This window comes from Grampus griseus (assembly GCF_964374135.1).
Source record: "Grampus griseus genome assembly, chromosome: 8".
In the NCBI taxonomy this organism is placed as follows: Eukaryota; Metazoa; Chordata; class Mammalia; order Artiodactyla; family Delphinidae; genus Grampus; species Grampus griseus.
The window spans coordinates 47918232-47943903 of record NC_139002.1 but is presented as its reverse complement, the minus strand read 5'-3'; positions in this window follow the sequence as shown (position 1 = coordinate 47943903).

Here is a 25672-nt window from a genome sequence, read left to right as displayed (position 1 = left end):
AAACAAAAACTAGTCATTTTTACCCAGAACCTTGGGAACAGATTGTACTTCCCTTCATCTGAGAGCTTGAGAAAGATTCCCTTCTTACACAAAGGTAAGTCAGAAAGTGAATATCCACAATTATATTTAGTAACGTCTTTGCAAAAGGGGTAAACATCACAGGTATTTCCCATGCTTTATTTATTAATTGCCTGTGCTCCTGCGAAGTGTGTATCCAGTGGGGGCATCTCTCCCACTAGGATGGACAGAAGAAATCTGGCCCCCAGCATTCAGACCAACTCACTGAAAAATACATGATATGACAATTTGCCATATTTCTTCCACAAAGACAATGGTGCAAGACATCTTCCTAAACCTTTCCAAGGAGAGTGTCAGCTTTGAAATCTTTACAGTTTTATGTTTGCTTTGATTTTTGTTGCTAGCTTTCTTTGGAAAACAAAGCTGAGACCCTTAAAAATTCCCGGGATGGGGCAGGGGGATGCTGTTCTCCAAACATCACAGGCTTACAGGAGTTAGCAAGAACTTATGTGGCTTCAGATAATCTCTGCCCATAGTAGATGGGAAAAAAATAGCCACTTCCTCCTAAAAAACAGGTTCTTTAAATACAAATAACTCAGTATAGATCACTTGGCATTACAGGGTTTGACCACCTCCATGGCTGTAAATGCAAAAATGTCTTGTCAAAACATGCGAACCAGGCAAAAACAAAGGATGCCAGTTGTTTATAGAATCTGGCAGTTAAAATAGTGTCTGTGGGTAAGCAAAGAAAGCAGCTTCTTTTTCTTTTTTTTAAATTTATTTATTTCTGGCTGCGTTGGGTCTTCGTTGCTGTATGCGGGCTTTCTCTAGTTGTGGTGAGCGGGGTCTACTCTTCGTTGCCGTGCGCGGGCTTCTCATTGCAGTGGCTTCTCTTCTTGTAGAGCACGGGCTCTAGAGCACAGGCTCAGTAGTTGTGGTCCACGGGCTTAGTTGCTCCGCGGCATGTGGGATCTTCCCAGACCAGGGATTGAACCCGTGTTCCCTGCATCGGCAGACAGATTCTTAACCACTGTGCCATCAGGGAAGTCCAGAAAGCAGCTTCTTGACAAATTCTTTGGACCTTAATTCTTTGAAGTTTACTTGATATCTTTGTCAGGACCAGGCGGGGATCCAGAATGACTACTGCAGACTTCTCATCACCCAAGAGACAGGCACAGCATGAACCACTTGGATCCATTAGTCTGATAGAAACAACCAGAATCCAATGCTTTATAATATATAAGCCCCTACGCTGAAAACCAATGGCCTGGAAGGTCAATTTTAGTTTAAAAACAACAAAAACCATAAACCTCAGAGTACATGATTTTACATTCAAAAAAAGGGAAAAAAAAACAAAAATAAAGGGATTAGTCAGTCCCTGCTTAATGCTATGTACTGAGGGCTTGGTTTAATTAAAATCATCAAACCTTTACTGCCTGTATATGCGATAAGCACTATGCTAGGCCCTGAGATGCAAAATATTATCTGGCAGATGTCGAATGAGAAAACTTGTTCTTCACACGTCAGCAGAGCAAGTTAAAACGAAGGCACGGTCTTTGTCATTAAAGGGCTCACAGTGTATGTCTTTGTGTGTGACCTGTGTATGTAGGTACTGAGAGAGAGAATGAGATAATATTAAACAAACGTAATACAAATTTATAAATTCTAGAGATATTTATATAATATCTAATACGTTATTAATATATAATCTGTATGTACTATATATAACATATATAATAAATGTTATATGTATGAATGGCACAAAAAGAGGTATAAAAGCCCAAGGAAAGAAACAATTTTGCCTAAATGAACTGAAGAAGGCTTCACATAGGAGATACATTTTAACTGTACCTAGAAGGATAAGTACAACTTTGCCAGTTGAAGAAATAGCAGAAGGGAATGGTTTGGTCATAACAATCCTTACACTTATACCCAAATAAATGATGACAATGATGCCTACTATAGATCTACAGCTACTATCATCACCAAGTTAATATCTGTCAATGAAATTGGTGATAAGACATATTTGGCTGTAATTTAATCAAGAAAATATATAATAATATAGACAAGCATTAATCAGATCCTAGGTGTGTCAGACCACAATTATTCTCATTGAGGTATTTGCAGTAGCTAAGGGGGTAGAAATGTTTTGAAAACTAAGTATGATAGCCAGAATTCTGTCCTTTGTAAAGAGAAAATTTATAAGACTAATTCCATTCATCTATTCATCTACTTCTGTATTCTTTCATTACAAAAAGTTCTTTATTAAACACCTATAGGATGTCAAGCAGTCATTAGATCATACGGTCCTTGAGGATCCATTATGTTCTCATTAAACTGTCTGAGCTGACTTGTAGGGGAGAGCTCACAGGTAGTTTGTCACAGAGACAAATAAATAACATCTGTTCAGTATGATAATCCCTGTTGCAGAGGTGTGAACAGTATCTGGGGAACAAAAATCACCAACCACTAGACTTGCTAGCATTTTATTACCCAAATCGGATGTGAATATACAGTAAAGTGATTTCCATGTCATTTATTGGGCCTCTGCCTTGTGATGATTATGATGCTTATACATTACTTCATTTCATCCTCATAACAATTCTATAAAGTAGGAGTTACTAACTTCTTTTACAGATGAAGGAAAATGAGGCTTAGAAAGTTTAGGTAATGTACCCAAGGTAACACAGCTAAAAAAATACGAACTAGATTGTGAATAAGATCTCACTGCTGCCAAAACCTGTGCTCTTCTACTTTATTTTATTTGGCTATTTTGATTAAAACTACCATGAGAAAAGAGGCCACAAAGAATGATAAGCATGTTAGAACTAAAAGGGACCTTAAAGAGGGATTGTTCACACTCTTTACTTCACAGAGGCAGAAACAGGCTGGTTCTGTTATCTTGGTTACCAGGAATCTATTTTGTTATCAGTGCAAAAGGCACATGTATAGATGAACAGATTCAGAATAAATACCAGTCCTTCCCAGTCTAAAACAGAGGCCCAAGGAGATGAAGTGCATATGAGGAACTGAAATCCAAACACAAGACTCTAGCTATTTGACTACCATTTTATTTTATTTCATTTCTCTGTTATACCACATTGCCTCACTTATGGGCAATTATAATTTCCTATGAATAAATTATTATATTTTCTAAAGCAACCAAAGTTAATCAAATATAAAATTTTAACCAAAGACAGTTAGGGTTTTCTTTGACTTCTTCCCCAATGATTCAGTGTTAGAGCCTCAAAATACTCAACTAAGGCCATTTTTTTGAGGGGGGGGAGGTTTTGTTCTTTGTTTTCTTCCCTGCGTCTTGAGTACTGCCATGTGTTCCAAAGTTCAACAAACCTTTGAGCCCTTGAATATGACTGTTAAGAATTCTCGTATGTTTCTGTTTTTGTGCCAGTACCATACTGTCTTGATTACTGTAGCTTTGTAGTATAGTCTGAAGTCAGGGAGCCTGATTCCTCCAGCTCTGTATTTCTTTCTCAAGATTGCCTTGGCTATTCAGGGTCTTTTTTGTTTCCATACAAATTGTAAAATATTATTTCTAGTTCTGTGAAAAATGCCATTGGTAGTTTGATAGGGATTGCATTGAATCTGCAGATTGCTTTGGGTAGTATAGTCATTTTCACACTGTTGATTCTTCCAATCCAAGAACATGGTATATCTCTCCAACTGTTTTATCATGTTTAATTTCTTTCACCAGTGTCTTATAGTTTTCTGCATACAGGTCTTTTGTCTCCTTAGGTAGGTTTATTCCTAGGTATTTTTTGTTGTTGTTGCAATGGTAAATGGGGGTGTTTCCTTAATTTCTCTTTCAGATTTTTCATCATCACTGTATAGGAATGCAAGAGATTTCTGTGCATTAATTGTGTACCCTGCTACTTTACCAAATTCATTGATTAGCTCCAGTAGTTTTCTGGTAGCTTCTTTAGGATTCTCTATGTATAGCATCATGTCATCTGCAAACAGTGACAGCTTTACTCCTTTTCCGATTTGGATTCCTTTTATTTCTTTTTCTTCTTTGATTGCTGTGGCTAAAACTTCCAAAACTATGTTGAATAATAGTGGTGAGAGTGGGCAACCTTGTCTTGTTCCTGATCTTAGAGGATCCTGATCTTAGAGGTTTCAGTTTTTCACCACTGAGAATGATGTTGGCCGTAGGTCTGTCATATATGGCTTTTATTATGTTGAGGTAAGTTCCCTCTATGCCTACTTTCTGGAGAGTTTTTATCATAAATGGGTGTTGAATTTTGTCAAAAGCTTTTTCTGCATCTATTCAGATGATCACATGTTTTTTCTCCTTCAATTTGTTAATATGGTATATCACATTGATTGATTTGCATATATTGAAGAATCCTTGCATTCCTGGGATAAACCCCACTTGATCATGGTGTACGATCCTTTTAATGTGCTGTTGGATTCTGTTTGCTAGTATTTTGTTGAGGATTTTTGTTATAAAGCAGAAACTAATACACCATTTTAAAGCAATTATACTCCAATAAAGATGTTAAAAAAAAAAAGAATTCTCTCATGAAAGAAATATTCTGCTGGTTCCCTAGTAATGTTTCTTTTGAGTGTTACAGTGTACATCCTACTTTCAAAAAAGGTTACAGTAAAGTATCAAAATGAATTGTGATACTCAACAGAAAATACTCATTTTTGATAATGAGACCAATTCAACATCCCATAGAATAAAGCCCTAAGAGGTAGATATTAGGAGTGAAGGAGAAAGGCAGTGTAATGAATAGGGTGGTGAGAACTTCATGTATTAAATAAAGCAACCCAAGTGTTTGAACTTGATGTGTTGATGAATTAGGTGCTAATGCATAAAGCCATTCACAGTGGCTGTGATTTGTTGAGCTAGTCAATGTTTTGGATTATGTTTTTAAACAGGGAAATCAATGTCTTGATTTTTCAAGAAGGAATTTATACAAAATATCCTCTCTATTTGATAGACTGTGTTTCCTCCTGGAGCTAGCCTGAAGCAAAACAAGGAAGGGCAGATCTTGTCTTTGGCCCTTTTGTGTTGGGGTTCCTCTGAGACAGCCCGCAGCCTGGCCCCAAAGCCATGCTCTATGCCTGCAGCCCTGCTTCTGGGGCTTCCAGGGAAAATCGCAGATCCACTCTGATCCCATAAACCTACGATTTCCATTATCAGACCTGGTCTTAGTGCTACTCAGAAATCCTAGGGAATGACTCTAGGAAGCTCTCCTTTCCCATTTTTCTTCAGAGACCATCCCAACCACCACCACACTCTTTGAATCCCTAACAACATCTCCTCTCTCCTGTAGAAAGCAAATAGGAGTTATTAAGCAGGAACCCTCTTAGATTCCAGTTTTTCCTATGTGGAGGCTCTGGGTGTGTGTATTTTAGTAGCTCATTCCAAAACTAATGCACCACCTGAACTGAGAACCCTCTCCATCCTTTCCTACCTCCTTAGCAACCTCACATCTTTAAATACACCTCTTTCCTCTATTTTAACGTTTCCCTCTGTAGCTGCTCCAAAATTCTGCCTACACTTGCTCCATCTCTTCCACACCTCTCACCCCTTCCTTCTCCCACTGTAGTTGGGCTCTGCCTCGCTCCTCCACTGAAACCAGCTGGTAGAGGTCTCCACTAGCTTCCTAGTTGCCAAATGCAAAAAACTTTCTCTCTCCCTCTTGTTGTAGCTATTGGTGATGTGGGAGTCCTGGCATGAGACTGGATATTTTAATTACTGAATTGAGAAAAAGGTTCAGAAAAACAAGGGCCAACTGGAGAGTTTATCTAAAGCAAAGGATAGTAGGAGAGGCACAGAGAAATTAAGACACTTCCCAGTATTCTATAACTGGTAAGTAGCAGTTCTGAACTTTGAAGCCAAGAAGCTAGGGCTTCTGCTTTTAACCTCTTACTAAACTGCTATTTGTAGTCTCCTGTATTTTTTTCTAACAATGTGCGTCAGACTTTCCCCATAAGTACGTATTGATCTCAGTGTTTAATAGCTGCATTACATTCTTTTGTGTAGATATACTATATTTACTCAGTCATCTGTCGAGGGGTATTTAGGTCGTTTTCAGCTTTTGCTATAACAACAAAAAAAGTTGTAATTAACTTTCTTATAGATATGTTTTGTGTTCTCCTGGAAGTATATTTGTATGATAAATTCCTAGAAATGAAATGACTGAGTTAAAGGGTCTGTGCTTTATGATAAGAGATGGATACTATCAATATAAAGGTTGTACCAATGTGCATGAAAGTAAGTATGATTTTACTCCATATTTCTGAACAACTTGACTTGATTGACTTCTTTCTCCTTCTCAATGCCTTTATTTTCATGGCACCATTTTCTTTCAGTTGATTTTCTACCTCTCTGGCTATTGTTTCTCCATACTTTTAGAGCATCCTCTTCCCCCATCCTCTCCTTTAGTGCTGGGCTTTCCCAAGGGCTCAGTCTGTTTCTCTTGGTCTATAGACAGCTTTTCCCCAAGTAATTGCATCCATGCCAATTGTTTCAACTATGACTTTAATGTACTGATGCTGTCTAATAAATCTAGTCCAGACCCATCTTCTTGGCTCTAGATCTTTGAATCCCATAGCGTTCTAAAATATCTTTTCTAGAAACAAAATTATTTGTAGTGAGATGGATGGACCTAGAGTCTATCATACAAAGTGAAGTAAGTCAGAAAGAGGAAAATAAATACCACATGCTAACACATATATATGGCATCTAAAAAAAAAAAAAAGGTGGTTCTGAAAAACCTAGGGGCAGGACAGGAATAAAGACACAGACGTAGAGAACGGAGTTGAGGACACAGGGAGTGGGAAGGGTAAGCTGGGATGAAGTGAGAGAGTGGCATGGACATATATATACTACCAAATGTAAAATAGATAGCTAGTGGGAAGCAGCCGCATAGCACAGGGAGATCAGCTCGGTGCTTTGTGACCACCTAGAGGGGTGGGATGGGGAGGGTGGGAGGAAGACACAAGAGGGAGAGATATATGTACACGTATAGCTGATCACTTTGTTATACAGCAGAAACTAACACACCATTGTAAAGCAATTATACTCCAATAAAGATATTTTTAAAAATAAAAAAATAAAAATAATAAAATATATTTTCTTAGACATTCCATTGACAATTTGATTTCAGATGTCAAAAGCTGATTTCATTACCTTCCTCTTCAAACTTGTTCCTTCCCCTATTTTGCCTGTGCCAGGGAAAGCCACGATGACCCAGCTAGTCTCCTGAGATAGAAGCTTGTGCATTATTCTACATTCCCTCCCTTAGCCAACATGGCCAATCAATAACCAGTTGTTGTTGGATCTATTTCTTCATTAACTCTCATATATCTCCCATCCTTATGTCATCTCTTATTAAACTATTATAAAAATCAAGAAATAAAACAAAAAAAGTATGCAAACACACAGATGTCTTATTTGGGTTTGCATTAAACCTGTGACTTGCTTTGGAAAGAAGTGACATGTTTACAATATTTAGTCTTCCAGGAACATGAGGCATTTCCTCATTTATTCAAATAGTTTATGCTTCTTACTAATATTTTATCACTTCTATCACAATTGTCTGGCCGTTATTCTTCTAGGCTAACCCTTGTTTTCTTGATTTCCCTCTAAAATTCTTCTGCCATATATTCTCGATCTCCCAATGTATTTCCTCCACTTTCTAATAATTATGACCACTACATTGTTAGTGGCATTAAAACCTAAATATTCTTACACCTGACTCTTTGGGCTCTTAAAACCTATGAAAAAGTGAGAGTCTGGACTAGCTTACAGAGATTTTAGCTTTCGTGGTGCTTTTCATGGTGGTAAGGTTATAGATGTCTTGTAACCAGCTGACAAGATTATATTTTCCCACAGGTTATGCAAATTAAAAAATAAAGCTTTCTCCTCTAAAAAACTCCCAAAGACTTATCAGTTACAGTTTTCATCATATCAATACAAGAATCTACATGTCATAGTCTCTTATAGAACACCAACAGCTCCATCTGACTCTAGACTCCAACCATCTGTGACCATCTCAAGTAGTGCCAGATTTACCATGAGACAGATGAGGATTGACCTTTGCCCTCAGCATGGCTTTGGAGGTTTCCATTTTTATTTGTCTGACGACACATAACATCTTCCTATGAACACAGAAAGGTTTTCTGGATCTGGGTTTTACTGAATTACTTGGCATCAAGAATGTCACTTGAGCCCTCTCCTAATACATTCAAAATTACACAAATACTACTTAACAAGAGGAAAAATAAAGGTTTTCTAAGACAAAATGGAGTACAGTTTAACTGCTGCAGTACTTTTTTAACAGATATCCTAATAAAAATAACAGTAATAATCACTTTGTGAGCCAGGTCCATTTCACAGAAGGAACCAGGCTCAACTCTTATAGGCATTCTTTTATTTAAACTTTTAAAGTACCCTATAAGATATTTATCATTATATTTTATATTTTATAGATGAGAAAACTGAAGTTTAAGAGATTTAGTGACTCATCCAATGTCACAGAGTTAGCAAGCAGAAGAACCTGGATATAAATCCAGGCAGTCTGAATTGAGAGTCAGTGTGATTAACTAGATGGTACAGAATAATGGTGAGCTATAACAGAAGGCAACCTTAAACTTTCAATAACCAAAGCTGAGATGATTCCAGACCTGAAACATGTAGGAGGAATTACAAAGAAGTTTCAGTCTTAACTGAAGCCCTTTTAAAAAGTTTCATCTCATATTATGTTGAAAGGAGCCTCATGGTAACTTCCATAGCCCACTTGCAATCTCTGAAATCAACAGAACAAAGCACAGTCTCATTAGGGTCAGTTATTTGAAGCCAGCAATCAGTCTCCTTATTCTCACCACCAATGACTTCCCTATTACCTCACCATCTTCTCTCATTTAAGTAAACATGCTTACCACCTTCGACTGTCTCTTACGTGACCAACTGGACTGTCCTCACTTGGGCCAGCTTCCTTTTGTGGGTTCTCCTCTTACACTATGGTGCCAGAAGCAAACTCATTATACATTCAAGAGAGACTATCTTGTCCCTTAGTTATAATTCCAGCAGGATATTTTTAAGTCCTCCTAACTCATGGACCATTATAGTGCATGTTTCTACTTGAGTCTCAAGAAATTGTCTTCTACTTCTCTCTGTGTCAGGTATTCTCTTGGCTCTTGTGTGCAATAAGGAGCTAGGTCACAACTGAGGGAAAGGATGAGGCAATTAGTAGCTTACTGCCTCTCTAAGCATTTCTTGGGGGAAAGCATTTTTGTACCTGATCACTCTGCAAGATTCTGAGACAGATGGATCTCTAGCTTTAGTTTCCTTATGCACATACAGCATTAATTGTAACTCAGCTGTTCTGTTTGCAGATGGCTGTGTGCGTAAATGATTTCTTTGTAGAATATGAAGTGGTACCTTGTAGGTCTAGCAACATAGTACACTACATCCGCAAGCTGTAACATGAGCCTGTGGACCATATCTTGTAGAGATTCAAAAGCTTTCTACTCTACTACTGTCTACCAGCTCCCCCATGGAACCTCCTTTTAACCCCCAAAATCCTCTAAGTTTTGTGTGACCCCTCACCTCATCTCACCTCACACTAAATCTTGGGGACTACCATATCTGTCTAATTCCTCCTCATTTACTATGAACTCTTCAAGGGCAGGGACTACGGATCACTTATCCTTATATTCCATATAGCATCTAAAGCATAACTGGACATGCATAAATATTTGTTTGCTTAAAGAATTAAGAAGAGCCTACCACAGATCACTTTCCTCGGGGGCAGGGGGTGATACGTGGCTATATTTCACTTGCTAGCTGTGCAATTTTTGCCAAGTCATTTAACCTCTCTGACTCCTAGTTCTTCACCTGTAATTGGTTATAAAACAGTATATGCCTTAAAGAGTTATTAGGAGAATCTAATCAAATAATAAATGTACAGAATAAACCTGGCCCATATTCACCACTTAATAGATCCTATCATTCTTACCGTTTATTCTTACTTCTACAAAAAGACTTGCTGTTTTGTTTTGTGATATTTGTTTGTTTCCTTTTCTTGCTGGCTGGTGAGTCCAAGGTCAGAGGCTGAGTCTTACTTATTTCTGTACTTGGCACAAAAGAAATGTTTATTGGATCAAAAGCTACCTCGCATCAACCTTTTGCTTCATCACATTTGTTCCCTTACTACAGGAGTGTCTTCTGGCATGCAATTCAGAGGGAGAAGTTTGCTGCCTCCCTTCTCTTGGGACTCCCAGGTAGCTGTAGTTCCAGCAGGCTTCCTAGCACTCTCTTCTTCCCCATCTCCTGTCCTCAGCAGATCACCTGTCTCTTTTCCACACAGAGCTTTGAAATAGCTCTATATTTTTCTTATCCTGGTTCCTTAAAAAAGCATGCTTCTTGAAGGAGAAACATATCTAAAGTTTCAGACACTTTCTGAATTTCTGTTCCTTTTAATTAAAGTTCTATGTGTAACATAAAGATAGATAGAGAATGCAACCTAAATGTCCCTCAATAGATGAATGGATAAAGCCATTGTGGTACATAAATACAATGGAATATTACTCGGCCATAAAAAAGAACAAAATAATGCCATTTGCAGCAACATGGATGGACCTAGAGATTATCATACTAAGTGAAGTAAGTCAGACAAAGACAAATATCATATGATATCACTCATATGTGGAATCTAATTTTTAAAAAATGATACTAAATGAACTTATTTACAAAACAGAAACAAACTCACAGATATCAAAAACAAACTTACGGTTACCAAAGGAGAAACGTGGGGGGGGGGGCGGATAAATCAGAAGCTTGGGGTTAACATATACACACTATTATATATAAGATAGATAACCAACAAGGACCTGCTGTATAGCACAGGGAACTCTACTCAATATTCTGTGATAACCTATATAAGAAAAGAATCTGAAAAAGAATGCATATATGTACTAACTGAATCACTTTGCTGTATACCTGAAACTAACACAACATTGTAAATCAACTATACTCCAATAAAATTAAAAACAAGAATGCATCATAAAAGACTTGCTCCCCTGAAAAACTGAAATGCTGGCCAGCCATCTATCTCTGATATAAGAAAGGCTCTGATCTGCCCCATGCATTGTACCCATTACTGAGAGATTTGCAAGGTGACATTACCCATTCTATTGCCTCCTACCCCACTGCCTTTCATCTCATATCTTATAAAAAAAAAAGGAAACAGAAGCAGAACATTGACTGACCCACGGTTACTCAGTTTCTACAAAGAGTGCCAAAAGCCTCAGGACAACGCAAGCATATTTGACTCCACACATTTTAATGCTGAGTAGCCTACTTGGGGGTTCTAAGTGGGGAAAAGACTATTAATCCAATGGCACAAATAATCCTCAACTTCCTTTTAGCCAAGAATTGAAATGTTCTGTTATCTTGAATGTTTTACTAGGGGACAGAGCAGAAAATAAAGTTCACGGGTCACTGAATGCTATTGATTAAGCGAAAACTACCAAGTCACAGAGAAAAGGAGTATTCAGAGGCAAAGGCCCAGGTGTGGAGAGAAAGAGATTCCCAGAAGACAGAGCAGCAGAGTTTAGAGCCAGGAGATCTGGGTGTGAGTTGTGTTTCTGTCACTTTATTTTGTGACCTTGGGCAAGTCACAATCTCTCTATCCTCTTCGTCCTCATCTGTAAAATGATGACAAAAATCTACTTTGTTTTCTTTATAAGGTAGTTGCAAGAATTAGATGTATGTGCAAATGTTTACAAATGGCAAGAAGCTATGCAAATGCTCCTCTTCATTTCTCTCAGGGGGCCTGTTCATCCACCCATGCACATGTTTCATTTGCCAGGGCTCAAATCTTCTGGATGGCATTTTGCCAGTTCATTTCCATTCACTAAAACAATCAACATTCAACAGTCAACAGCAGAATATTGATCTGGGCCCCAGAGTAGAAAGCAAGACTAATTTATTCATGACTTGATAACAGAAAAAGAGAAAACTTGTTACCTCAGGTCAATTTTCACCAGGCACAAGAAAGGAAAGGAGACCTACAGACACAGTTAACAAGTCTCACTCTGGCATACAACCTCTGCGTGGAGAGAAACACCATACAAAGAGCCGATTGTGGGTCCATATGGCACGCGTAGATGGGTTAGAATCATGATACATTCAGTTCCAATGCATCTGTCAGTAGCAAAGAATCTCTTCCATGTGTACAACCAGTCCAATCCTCCTAAAGTATTTGGAAATAGATCCAACATCTGTTCAATACTCTGCAAAGGCATCTATTAGACTCATTCAAACTAAGGAGGAAAATAAAAATCACCCCCAAATTATATAAGGCTGTTTTCTAAAAAGGTCAATCAGTATATAAAAATGTGAATCAATAAAACAATATGAAACACCGCAAGTTAAGAAAAACAGAAAAGCTTTATCTTACTAAGAATACAGCTGAAGGTTGTGAAAGAGGAAATATAAGTTAAATAGAGCATAGTAGGGAGGAAAGAGAAGGACTCTGGGCTAGCTATTAGAGATCTCATAACCTGCCATGAATTGCATTTAGGATCATGGAAAAGTCTCTGGGCTTTGTTGGGCCCCATTTCCTTAATTGGAAATAGGATAGTTGAATTTAAATAATCTGAAGTATAATGGAACCAGACACCTGGGTTTAAATCTCAGTTCTAGCACTAATGAAGTAACCGTGCAGAATCACAAAATTATTAGACCTTTGGTATCCTCATCTGTTAAGTGGAAATAAGATTAACTCCCTCAAAAGATTGTTACAGGTGTTAGATAACATGAATTTAAAATACCTGGGGCAAAAACCCTGCAGAAAGTAGGCATAGAGGGAACTTTCCTCAACATAATAAAGGCCATATACGACAAGCCCACAGCAAACATCATCCTCAATGGTGAAAAACTGAAAGCATTTCCACTAAGATCAGGAACAAGACAAGGGTGCCCACTCTCACCACTCTTATTCAACATAGTTTTGGAAGTTTTAGCCACAGCAATCAGAGAAGAGAAGGAAATAAAAGGAATCCAAATCGGAAAAGAAGAAGTAAAGCTGTCACTGTTTGCAGATGACATGATCCTATACATAGAGAATCCTAAAGATGCTACCAGAAAACTACTAGAGCTAATCAATGAATTTGGTAAAGTGGCAGGATACAAAATTAATGCACAGAAATCTCTGGCATTCCTATATACTAATGACGAAAAATCTGAAAGTGAAATCAAGAAAACACTCCCATTTACCATTGCAACAAAAAGAATAAAATATCTAGGAATAAACCTACCTAGGGAGACAAAAGACCTGTATGCAGAAAATTATAAGACACTGATGAAAGAAATTAAAGATGATACAAATAGATGGAGAGATATACCATGTTCTTGGATTGGAAGAATCAACATTGTGAAAATGACTCTACTACCCAAAGCAATCTATAGATTCAATGCAATCCCTATCAAACTGCCACTGGCATTTTTCACAGAACTAGAACAAAAAATTTCGCAATTTGTATGGAAACACAAAAGACCCCGAATAGCCAAAGCAATCTTGAGAACAAAAAAAGGAACTGGAGGAATCAGGCTCCCTGACTTCAGACTATACTACAAAGCTACAGTTATCAAGACGGTATGGTACTGGCACAAAAACAGAAAGATAGATCAATGGAACAGGATAGAAAGCCCAGAGATAAACCCATGCACATATGGACACCTTATCTTTGATAAAGGTGGCAGGAATGTACAGTGGAGAAAGGACAGCCTCTTCAATAAGTGGTGCTGGGAAAACTGGACAGGTACATGTAAAAGTATGAGATTAGATCACTCCCTAACACCATACACAAAAATAAGCTCAAAATGGATTAAAGACCTAAATATAAGGCCAGAAACTATCAAACTCTTAGAGGAAAACATAGGCAGAACACTCTATGACATAAATCACAGCAAGATTCTTTCTGACCCACCTCCTAGAGTAATGGAAATAAAAACAAAAATAAACAAATGGGACCTAATGAAACTTCAAAGCTTTTGGACAGCAAAGGAAACCATAAACAAGACCAAAAGACAACCCTCAGAATGGGAGAAAAGATTTGCAAATGAAGCAACTGACAAAGGATTAATCTCCAAAATTTATAAGCAGCTCATGCAGCTCAATAACAAAAAAACAAACAACCCAATCCAAAAATGGGCAGAAGACCTAAATAGACATTTTTCCAAAGAAGATATACAGACTGCCAACAAACACATGAAAGACACATCATTAATCATTAGAGAAATGCAAATCAAAACTACAATGAGATATCATCTCACACCAGTCAGAATGGCCATTATCAAAAAATCTAGAAACAATAAATGCTGGAGAGGGTGTGGAGAAAAGGGAACACTCTTGCACTGCTGGTGGGAATGTGAATTGGTTCAGCCACTATGGAGAACAGTATGGAGGTTCCTTAAAAAACTACAAATAGAACTACCATACGACCCAGCAATCCCACTACTGGGCATATACACTGAGAAAACCGAAATTCAAAAAGAGTCATGTACCAAAATGTTCATTGCAGCTCTATTTACAATAGCCCGGAGATGGAAACAACCTAAGTGCCCATCATCGGATGAATGGATAAAGAAGATGTGGCACATATATACAATGGAATATTACTCAGCCATAAAAAGAAACGAAATTGAGCTATTTGTAATGAGGTGGATGGACCTAGAGTCTGTCATACACAGTGAAGTAAGTCAAAAAGAAAAAGACAAATACCGTATGCTAACACATATATATGGAATTTAAGAAAAAAGAAAATGTCATGAAGAACCTAGGGGTAAGGCAGGAATAAAGACGCAGACCTCCTAGAGAACGGACTTGAGGTTATGGGGAGGGGGAAGGGTGAGCTGTGACGGGGCGAGAGAGAGTCATGGACATATACACACTAACAAACGTAGTAAGGTAGATAGCTAGTGGGAAGCAGCCGCATGGCACAGGGATATTGGCTCGGTGCTTTGTGACAGCCTGGAGGGGTGGGATAGGGAGGGTGGGAGGGAGGGAGACGCAAGAGGGAAGAGATATGGGAACATATGTATATGTATAACTGATTCACTTTGTTATAAAGCAGAAACTAACACACCATTGTAAAGCAATTATACCCCAATAAAGATGTTAAAAAAATAAATAAATAAATAAAATAAAATAAAATAAAATACCTGGGGCCACAGCAGGCTGAACCACTATGACTGAACCACTCTAATTATCCCCTCCAAGAGTCTATGTTGGAGATACATATAAACATACACGTCTATGTTTATCATCTCAAGATCAGATAAAGCTAACAGTTCTACCTATAATTGCTATTCATTGAGCCCCAACTCTGGATCAGGTATTGCCTCTCTCTCTAACCTTAACAACTATTCTCAAAGGGGGTTATTACTGGCCCCATTTTACGTACGGTAAAACTGAGATCCAGAGAGATTAAGAATCTTTCTCAGGGTCATGTAACTAGTAAAAGCTAAAGCAGATATTTAAAACCAGGCATGACTGACTCACGTAAATGTACTAGTTCCTGTCCCAGTGGGACTTCAATTAAAAAAGGAAACATGTATACTAACCTTATGGCAAGAAAGTGTACAGCAGAAATGTTTCAGAGCACTGAAGCTTGTGGAGCCCCACATAACCACACGTGGGGAAAACCAAGCAATGGCAAACAGTAATAATCTGGGATGGAATGACTGTAGATAGGAATGCTATGAGGAACCACAGAGGGAGCCAAGAGCCACGGCCAAGGAAGTGACCAGCCTGGCTCTCTGCTCTTGCAGCACTCGTCCTAAGAAAGCAGCCACCCGGTCCATATATCAGTCTAATCTCAGCTATAGGCTCTGGCTTCAACACCATCCCCAGTCAAAATTTAATGTAGCTGTCCATTGACCCAATATTATAGCAGAGGCTGCTAATTATCCTCCTATAGTAATTTATTCCTTCTTCCTTAGATTTCCCCAGTTTGTTTTTTTTTTTGTACGCAGGCCTCTCACTGTTGTGGCCTCTCCCGTTGCAGAGCACAGGCTCGGGACGCGCAGGCCCAGCGGCCATGGCTCACGGGCCCAGCCACTCCGCGGCACGTGGGATCTTCCAGGACCGGGGCACGAACCCGCGTCCCCTGCATGGGCAGGCAGACTCTCAACCACTGCACCACCAGGGAAGCCCCCCAGTTTTTAACTGGGTACAGGGCTCATAACCATCTAAAATAAAGATGACATTTCCCAGCCTCTTTGGTATCTAGGTATGGCTATTTGACTTAGTGCTGGACAATGCACTTTAAGTAGACTTGTTCCGTAGAGGAAACTATTCCTAAATGGGGAGTGAATAGCTTCTTCGCCCCTTTGTCCTTCTTCCATCCTTCCTCCTCCTGCAGGATGGAATGTAGGCATGATGGCTTAATCTTGAACTCCCACCTTGAGTAGGAGATGGATTTCTTATGTTGAGGTTGATTGAACAACAAGATAGAAGAATTCTGCGTCCCTGATAATGTTATTGTCACCCTTGATTGGACTGCTTATTTCTAGGTTTCAGTAATGTGAGAGAGAAAGGAACTTCTATCTTTTATTTCAAGTTTTCAGTCACTCACAGGCAAACTTAATTCTAGCTGACACAAGTGTCAAGTCAACTTGTGGTAGCTCTAATCTAAACCTGTGCTTCAGGGTGCAGCTTTGTCTTGCTTTTGCCAGCTCGCTTTTGTTTGAAGTCCTGTCTGTCTCTGGATCCTGGACCTAAGGAATGGGCTCTGTAATCTGCCCCCCCAGCCTCCACTGGATCTCCTATAATGCTTTTCCAAGACTCCCCTTTAGTATTCTTTGGGTCTGGACTGGAATGGCATCTTCTTTATGTAACTCTTGGCTACCAATGAACTTTTCTTGATATTTTCTGGATATGTATGTATGCCCATTGTTAGAAGCTCTACCAGTCCTTTGGGGCTGGACAGTGCTTTTGTGACTGTGGAGCAAGGAACACACACACATGCATACAGATCTAACAGATCCTAGAAATAAAAAATGTGAAGTCAACTAAATTATCTCATGACAGTCCCTCACTCCTTTTCCCAGTTTCTGGTCCTTATAATTCTCTGGACATTGGTTTTCAGCATCACATCTGTGAGGCATTTAGGCCAACTACTAATTTTTAGAGGGCACACAGGCCAGAGAAGACCACCCTCCCTTCTGACACTAACTGTAAGCTTGTAGGTTTCCCCAAACCACTCTCAGTTCTAATACATTAGAAGGACTCACAGAACTCACTGAAAGCTGTTATATTCACCATTTTGGTTTATTACAAGGTGAGGGTAGAGATTAAAATCAACCAAGGAAAGAAGTCCAGTCCATCGAGCAGAGTTCAGATAAGGTACCCAAAGTGGAACTTTTGTTGTCTTCTCCTTACAGAGTCAAGGATGCATCACTCTCCCGGCACTGATCTATGATAATACGCACAGAGTATTACCAGCCAGGAAGCTCACCTGAATTTCAGAGCTCAGAGTTTTACTGGGGCTGAACCACACACTGCCCACATAGTTGACCTTTATTCTCCAGCCCTTCCAGAGGTAAAACTGATACTATAGAGCCCCCAAACCTCATTACAAATCACACTCTTAGACCTTCTGGGACCAAAACGCCCAAGCAAAGGGGGGTTTCTATCAGACATAATATTCCAAGGGTCGAGAGGGCAAAGCTGAACCTCTCCTTGGATGAGATTAAATTCTTTACCACACAGCACCTCTCTCAGCTCCCAGGATACTGGATTTCATATTGGCAACTCCAATATTTCACTGGACACCCTGACACTCCATCTGGATTATCTCCAGATGACCCCCTGAAGCCTGGTCTGATACCTCTCTTAAGTACTAACAAGAAAGAAATGTGATGGACAAACCAACCTGACCCCAGAGTAGAAATACTATGATCTGAGGCAGCAAGAAAGAGGGATGCTTTTGTTGACACCTAAAGAAAATATTCTTAGCTTCAAACTAGACCATGATGGAACAGGCTGTAAGAGAGGGAAAATGCACATCCCACACCAGCCTTTTGATCTATGCTTTTTTCACATGAAAGCCGTTTTCATCAGCAGCATTGAATATGAAGAGATATATAAATATACACACTGACCCAGGCAATGGGAAATATACAACAGATGCAGAGCTTATTCCTCTGACAAGGGCAAGGTGACTGAGTAGGCCAGTTCCTTTTCCTACTTCCTGAATTTGTGATTTAATTGAAATTGGGGCCAGGCCATAAAATGTTTCACCGCATGTTATAAATAAACTCTTTGGCCTGAAGGACTCAAATTAACTTCAAGTTGTACATTTTTATAAAGAATACATTACAGTTTAATGTGGGAGTGGGAGGATCTAAAACAATTCAAGCAGTGATGATTAATTAAAGTTAGTCTGCGACATTTCCCAGGGTCTGCAGATGGATCATAAAATAAAGTTTTATGACTTTGTTACCACATATACTACCCACTCAACTCACTACAGGTAAAGCCACTTCGATTTTCTGTGTGTAGAAAACAATACCAGAATACAATGCTTGTTGTCCTTGGAGGTAGCATCTATTTCCTGCACGTTCTAGGGATGTTATGAGACGGGTTCCTAGCTTGAGGGCCCTTGAATAACAATGAATGGTTTTATTTTTTTCTTCTGAGAGCATCACATGCATTTACCTTGCAGAATGAAGGGAAATAAGTTACATTCACAAATGTAGCAACATAATTTAGAGAGTGGACCAGATTCAAAGCAGGGAGTTTTGAGTTCTTCCTCTGACTTAAACTGCATATGACCACGGGGGTTGGCTTCAACTTCTGAGCCTCAGTTTCTTCTCACAAAAAATTAAAATACAACTAATGCCTATCTCACTAGGGATTATAAATATATTTGTAAAACGGGCCTTAAAACTACAGAGTGCCATGAAAACAATTTCTATTGTGTGTGCTGTTAAGTGGAAATTTATCACCAATTAATAATGTAGTATTTACTGTGGGCCAAGACCTGAGGTAGAAACTTGGGGCACAAAAGTGAATAAGACATGAACCCACCCTGTGAAGTGCTCATAATTTAGTATATTTGTAGGTGTGTGTGTTTGTGTTGTGAATGTGTGTGTATGTGTGACTGTATGTCTGTGTGAGGTGGGGTTCTCTAAGTTTCTAGAATCTAGGAAAACCATTTGGTAGCATAGTCCTTGATCATTAAAGGTATTTGATATAAATATTTATATATTGATCATTTAATGTAAATCCAGAAATTTCTCTTTTCAAGTTTGCTTAAAAATAAAAAGTATAAGACATATTGAATCAAGGTTAAAGAGAAAGGGAGTACAATATCACCTATACAAAATCCACCTCCACTTTTATTTATTTGGGGGGGGCTTTAACTTTTTTCCTTTAAAATTTCTCTAATTAAGGAACCAGAGATGGAAACATATGCAGTATGATAACATGGACTTAGAAGGCCACCTCTCCTCAAGCTATCTCTCTGCCTCTATGGCCATTCATTCAAATGTCAGTATCAGATTGTCAGTCCTTAGACATTTCCTGAGCCAGTCAGCTAAAAGTAAGTCCTGAGAGGACACAAGTTATCAGGCCACATGATAACATCACCTTCTTCCAATTTCCTAGCCAGTAAGACCAACTTCATGAGCTAAATTATTTCCGCTGTTTAATACTGGAAAGTTCCTTTTCCTTAGTATGTCTTCCTCTTGCACTTAACCTTCTCCCTTTTGAAGGTCACCTCAGATATCACCTATCCTAGGAAACCTCACCACCTCCTCTTTTTCCCTCTCTTCCCTGATCCAAGGCTAGAGCAGAGATGGATGCTCTGGGTTTGAGCATCAATAAATCAGAACCTAGTCCAACAGTCTATTAACAGGGTAACTTGGAAGGCAGGTACCGCATCTTATACATCTGTGCTTCCACAAAGTAGACACAAAAGCACAGCAAATATTTGCTGAATAAATACATGAATGAATGGGATAAGAATATAGAATGGCGCTTATTTGCCCTCTCCCTTCTCCAGATCCCTTTATGTCCTGTTTGTCTAGGACTGTCCTGATTTATGACTATTGACCCAGCACACTTATGTGCTATCTTTCACTTCCCAGAATGAACAGGTTTGGATGATGAATTTATTTGGATGATAAATGTGTTCCTTTTTTTAAAGCCCCAGCCTTTGAATAAGCAAAAAGATGTTACAAAACTTTTTCCATCCCATTTGGAAGAATAGGTCTTGCTAAATGTACGTTATCAAAGATGTTACTGTTCAAAGAAATTATTAGAAAATGGAAAATAATACAAAATGCCCATTTGTAGTTACGGGTGAATTTATTTAATCTCAAAGTCAGAATTAGCTTAATATTGGCAGATTTTAATTTTGGAAGAAGGCTCAATACCAACTTTCTTTTCTTTTTCTTTCTTATGTTAAAAATTTTGAAATTAAAAAAAAATTTGGAATTAAGATATAATTCATATACCATAAAATTCACCTTTTTATAATTCAATATATATAATTTAATGTTTTCAGTATGTTCACAACACCCTATTTATCCCTGAAGCTTTTTGTTGGCCCCTTATATGGATCTCGAGGTTCTCCCGTTCTTGGATCCAAGTTCCCTTATCTAGTTATTGAGCACATGCTGACCTGGGGAAAATGTCCTTTATTTCAGCAGGTCCCACTGGTCTTATTCTCCCTCCACGCCTCCCTCTCCCCACCTCAAATCAAAGGGGCTTGCAAATATCTAGACTCCAGATCTCCTACTTGTATCCACGGCCAAGCCATGACTATAGGACTCCTATTTAGAAGTTTCAAGTTTCCTTTGTTGACAACTAGAATTTAGTTTTTTAATCCTAAAGTAAAGTTATAGGCAGAGTAACAAATGCTCTTTTATTCTTCAAGAGCCTTCCTTCTGAGTGAAGAAAAGTGGCAGCCACATTTTTATGAAGTACTTTAACATTTTTCAAGGGATCCTTTTTATTCTATGGATAACCAACTGTATATAATCATAACTTAGTGCCAAGTATTAGCTGTCAACGACATTTGTGTACATATAGTCCCCTTTAAAAGGAGTTTCAATTCTAAGGCTCCTCCTCAAATCTCTCAAAAACAGAAAAACAAGCCTGAAATTACTTACTCACTACAACTGCAAATTCCATCTATTTCAAATGGCTTAATTACAAAGTCATGGAATATAATAAAAATGACAACTAACTCTGAGTTAGCAAGTACAATTATAATTAATAGGAGACTTTGACAAATGTTTATAGTGCTTTGAAAACAGGAGGTCAGAACATTGATTACAGTGGTAATATAAACTTTTTTTGTTTCCTATTTATAATTCAAATCCAAGTTACCGTATATTGTAACATGTGGCAAAGGTCCCAGCTTTTCAAGCTTAAGCTTGGAGTACAGGTGACTGACTCATAGAACAAAACAGAACACCAGGCAGGACAGATGGGAGATAGGGCACTGTGGACCAAAAAGCTTGGAAAGTGTCCAAGAAATTAGAATTGATTTCCAGGTATGTTCTGGCCTCTGTGTTTCTTTCTACCGTACATCTTCCCCTCCCCCAGCAGCACCCTACACAGAATAATAGGAAGATGCTGATATTCAATGATATGTTGGACTGTATTATTGTTTTCAATTATTAATAACTATCCACTGCTCTTCCTTTAAAAAAAATATACAATCCTGTCCTTTGATTTTGGTTTGGGTCATATTATGTGCTTTGGCCAATGAAATATGAATGGGTACGACGTGTGCTATGTCTAAGCAGAAGCTGAGTTTCTGCCAATAATCTTGCTTTTACACTCTGCCATGAAAATGGCATGTCTCAGTTGGAGACATGCTAACATTTCTTTAGCTTGGGTTCTAGGATGAGAGGACAAGGGGAGCAGGTACTCAGCCAGAGACTGGCCATAGTGACTCTCGGCCTACAAGTACATACGTAAAGACTAAGGGGTTGTTTCTGTAAATCACTGAGATGCTGGGTATATTTGTTATCACAGCTGACTTATACAATGATAAAGATGATAGATAACATTTATGGAGCTTTACAATGTGCCAGACACTATTTTAAGTGCTTTCTGTATGTTATTTAATTCCATTTTGCAGATAAGGAAACTAAAGCAAAGAAAGTTAAGTAATTTGCATAAAGTTACATAGTGAGTAAGTGGTCAAGCCTAAATTTGATCCTAGGAATTCTAGCTTCAGAGGCTAAGATCATATCTATTATGCTTTACTGCCTCTCCATATATACATCAGTCATGTTTTTGATATTCTCCAAATATTCAAAACTCCTTCTCACCTCCATGATTTTCCACATGCTAATCCCCTGTCTGGAATTTCTTTGCACTCTTTTCTCACCCGGGAAACTCCTATTCATTCTTCCTAAACCAGCTCAGAGAGAAAATTTGTCAGTCTAACAGCTCTTTATCCACCAGCCCTCATCCCTACCCACCACCCCTCCAGCCCTTCCTGGACATAGTTGATTCTTTCCTTTATGATGACATCACATTTCATAAATACTTTTGTTATTACACCGTTACTACTTTTTTCAGTCCTATCTTCTTCTCTAGATGTTGAATTTTTCAAGGGTGGGAAAAATATTTCATTTATCTTTAAGTTTCTAGGGCCAACCAATTTGCCTGTGACTATGTAATTATGATACACAGTCAATGACCAGAAAAAGTTTGATGAATAAATGTAAGGGTTTCAGTGACCAATTTAATTTATTTTTAAAGCCAACTAAAAAAAGATCTGGGAATAGATGAACATTCTATTAGTGTATAGTTCTATTTTTGTGGCTGAGTTCACATTCTAAATCTAAAATAGTTACAGTGTTCAGCACATTAAATCCCCTCCACCTGTGACATGATCTCTTTAGCAATGGGTGAAGCTGCTCTCCCCAACTCCCACCCTCTGAAGATGCCTATAGGCATAACCAGGAATTAGGCTAAAGCATTGCTACCTAAACCCCTTTCCTCCCATTTGCATTTCTTTGCCTCTCAACCTAGAAAAACGTTTGGATCCAAAGGAATGGACATATTTTTTCATGAAGGAGTTAGAGGCTCCATCATAGACCAATAGGGATTGTGATGGTTAATTTTATGTTTCAATTGGACTAATCCACAGGGTACTCAGATGCTTAGTCCAACGTTATTCTGGGTGCTTTTGTGAGTGTTGTTGAATGAGATTAACATTTAAATCTATAGACTGAGTAAAACAAATTGTCCTCCATTATGTATGCAAACCACATCCAATTAGATGAAGGTCTGAACAGAACAAAAAGCTGACCCTCCTTCCTCCAAGGAAGAGAGAATTCTCCTGTCTAATGACCTCTGAAATGGGACTTTGGCTCTGTGGTTCTACAGCAGCTTCTGGCCTTTGGACTCAAACTAGGACGTTGGCTCTGTGGATTGCAGAACTGCCAGCCTGCATAATCATGTGAGCCAATCCTTTAAAATAAATCTCTCTAGATAGACAGATAGATATAAATATAATCAATATCTATTGGTTCTGTTCCTCTGGAGAATTCTGACTAGTACAGGGATCAAACATCTAGGGACCTTCCCATTAACAGTGAAATAATCTGGTGCCAACTGAATGCACTTTCCAAATAGCTAGCTCCATATGTCATTAGATGTGTGTTTATATATGTATATAGTATGTGTATTTACATGTATACACACATATGTACAATATATATTTATATTTAAATAATTTCATAAATCTCAGAACAGTTTTCAGAGGCAATTACAATTATCCCCATTTAGTGGATGAAGAAACAAGGCTTAGGAAGGTTTACCTAAGGGTAGATCTCCAAAAAGTATGAAACTGAGATCAAAATAGGATCAACACCCAACTTTGAGTGACTCCAAAGGTCTAAGTTATTAATCACTACACCACACTATTGAAAATAAGCTTCATTTCATGGAGGGCAGAACTTATGTGTTCTCTTATCTTCTTTAACACAGTTTCACCTGAATTATGTGAGTTATATATTAGTCCATCTTATTTCACTTATTATTGATGAGAATGACACCACTTTGAGCATCTATGACATGACCATTATCACAGAGGTGTTTTGGATACACTGCTTCTAAAGGGGGTCTTTCTGAATACTCAAGAGTTGGGCATTATCTACTCAACTTTACACATGTGGACACGAGGCTCAACGAAGTGTAACAGCATGTACAAGTTCAAGCAGCTAGAAAGTGACTGAGTGGTGGGAAGAGGGGGGTGAACCCAGGTCTGGCTCCACCCTTTTCCTTACACTGTTTCCCAGAAATAAGTCCTGTAACACCCAATGTCCTCAAATGATCTTTCACCCAACTACGCAGTTTAGTTCTGCTAAGTTTCTGGATTCAGAAGAAACATGGTGGGCTTGTGTTGGATATGGCTATAGCTTCTACAGTAGGCTTCTATAGGAAAGAAGAGGGCATGAAATCGGCTCCTCCTGAATTTTGTACAAGGTCCTGATATGCACCCTGAAAGGCAGCATAGGAAGTAGTTAGGAGCATGGACTCTGGAGGAAGGTTGCCTGGGTTGGAGTCCCAGCCCTGTCATTTACCAACTGTGTGCCCTTGAGCAATCTGCTTAACCCCTCTGTGCCTCAATTTCTTTAATTGCAAAATAGAGCAATAATGTTTGCCTAATAGGATTGTGTAAGTATAAAATGAGTCAATATACATTTAAAAAAGAGAACTTGTGATTCGCACATATTAGGCTCTCTGTAAGTGTTAGCTATTATTGTTGTTAATACTGAATACTTCATGTTCTTATTTGCAATTTATGAGACGACATAGAGAGAAAATACAAAGGTGTTTCTAAATTCTGACACCATTCTCACTTGGCAGGTAAGTAATCAACATTATAAGATAGAAACATTAGGCTATCCAGATATTTCCACACAGTGATAAAAGCTAATGCATCTCTTGTAAAGGAGAAAGTACCATTATTATGGAGCTATAGACATGGGTAATATGAAAATATGAATAATATAAGCATAAACAGTAAAAACAGTAATGATAAAATACAAATTCATGTCATATTCTTAGACAAAGTATTTAAAGTCAAAATTGAAAGAAGAGGGGATAGAGTATAGATTGACGTTTAATAAGTAGATTTTATTGCACAAAATTTATCTTTGTCTCCCTACACACAAAATTAACTTTGGTAGAAAGAGCACTGAACTAAGAGTCAAACGACTTGAGTTGTTATTCTGGATATATGTTTTCCACAGTTGAGCAATTTGTGGAGGGGTAATGCTGTTCTCTACCCTTGAGAAAGCAAACAGAAATAACAGGGACTCTGAGTCAGAAAGCTCTCACTATGGGCCCAGCTCTGCCACACACCTGCTGTATGACAGTTGTAAGTTAACCGATCTGAATATGAGTGCCAGATGAAGACAGCAATGCCTATTCTGTATGAAGTATTTTGTAGAGGGCCCAACAGAGCGTACTCTCAATAAATATTTGAACCCTTGTCTCCGGTCTCCATTTTGCTCAACTATAAGTCCTTTCCATTATATTTCCATAATACTATGATCCTGAGTCCAACATTCTAGGCTGACTTTATTAAAGAAGTTGCTAAATGGATTCTTCTGGCATTTTCTATTCCACAGTGC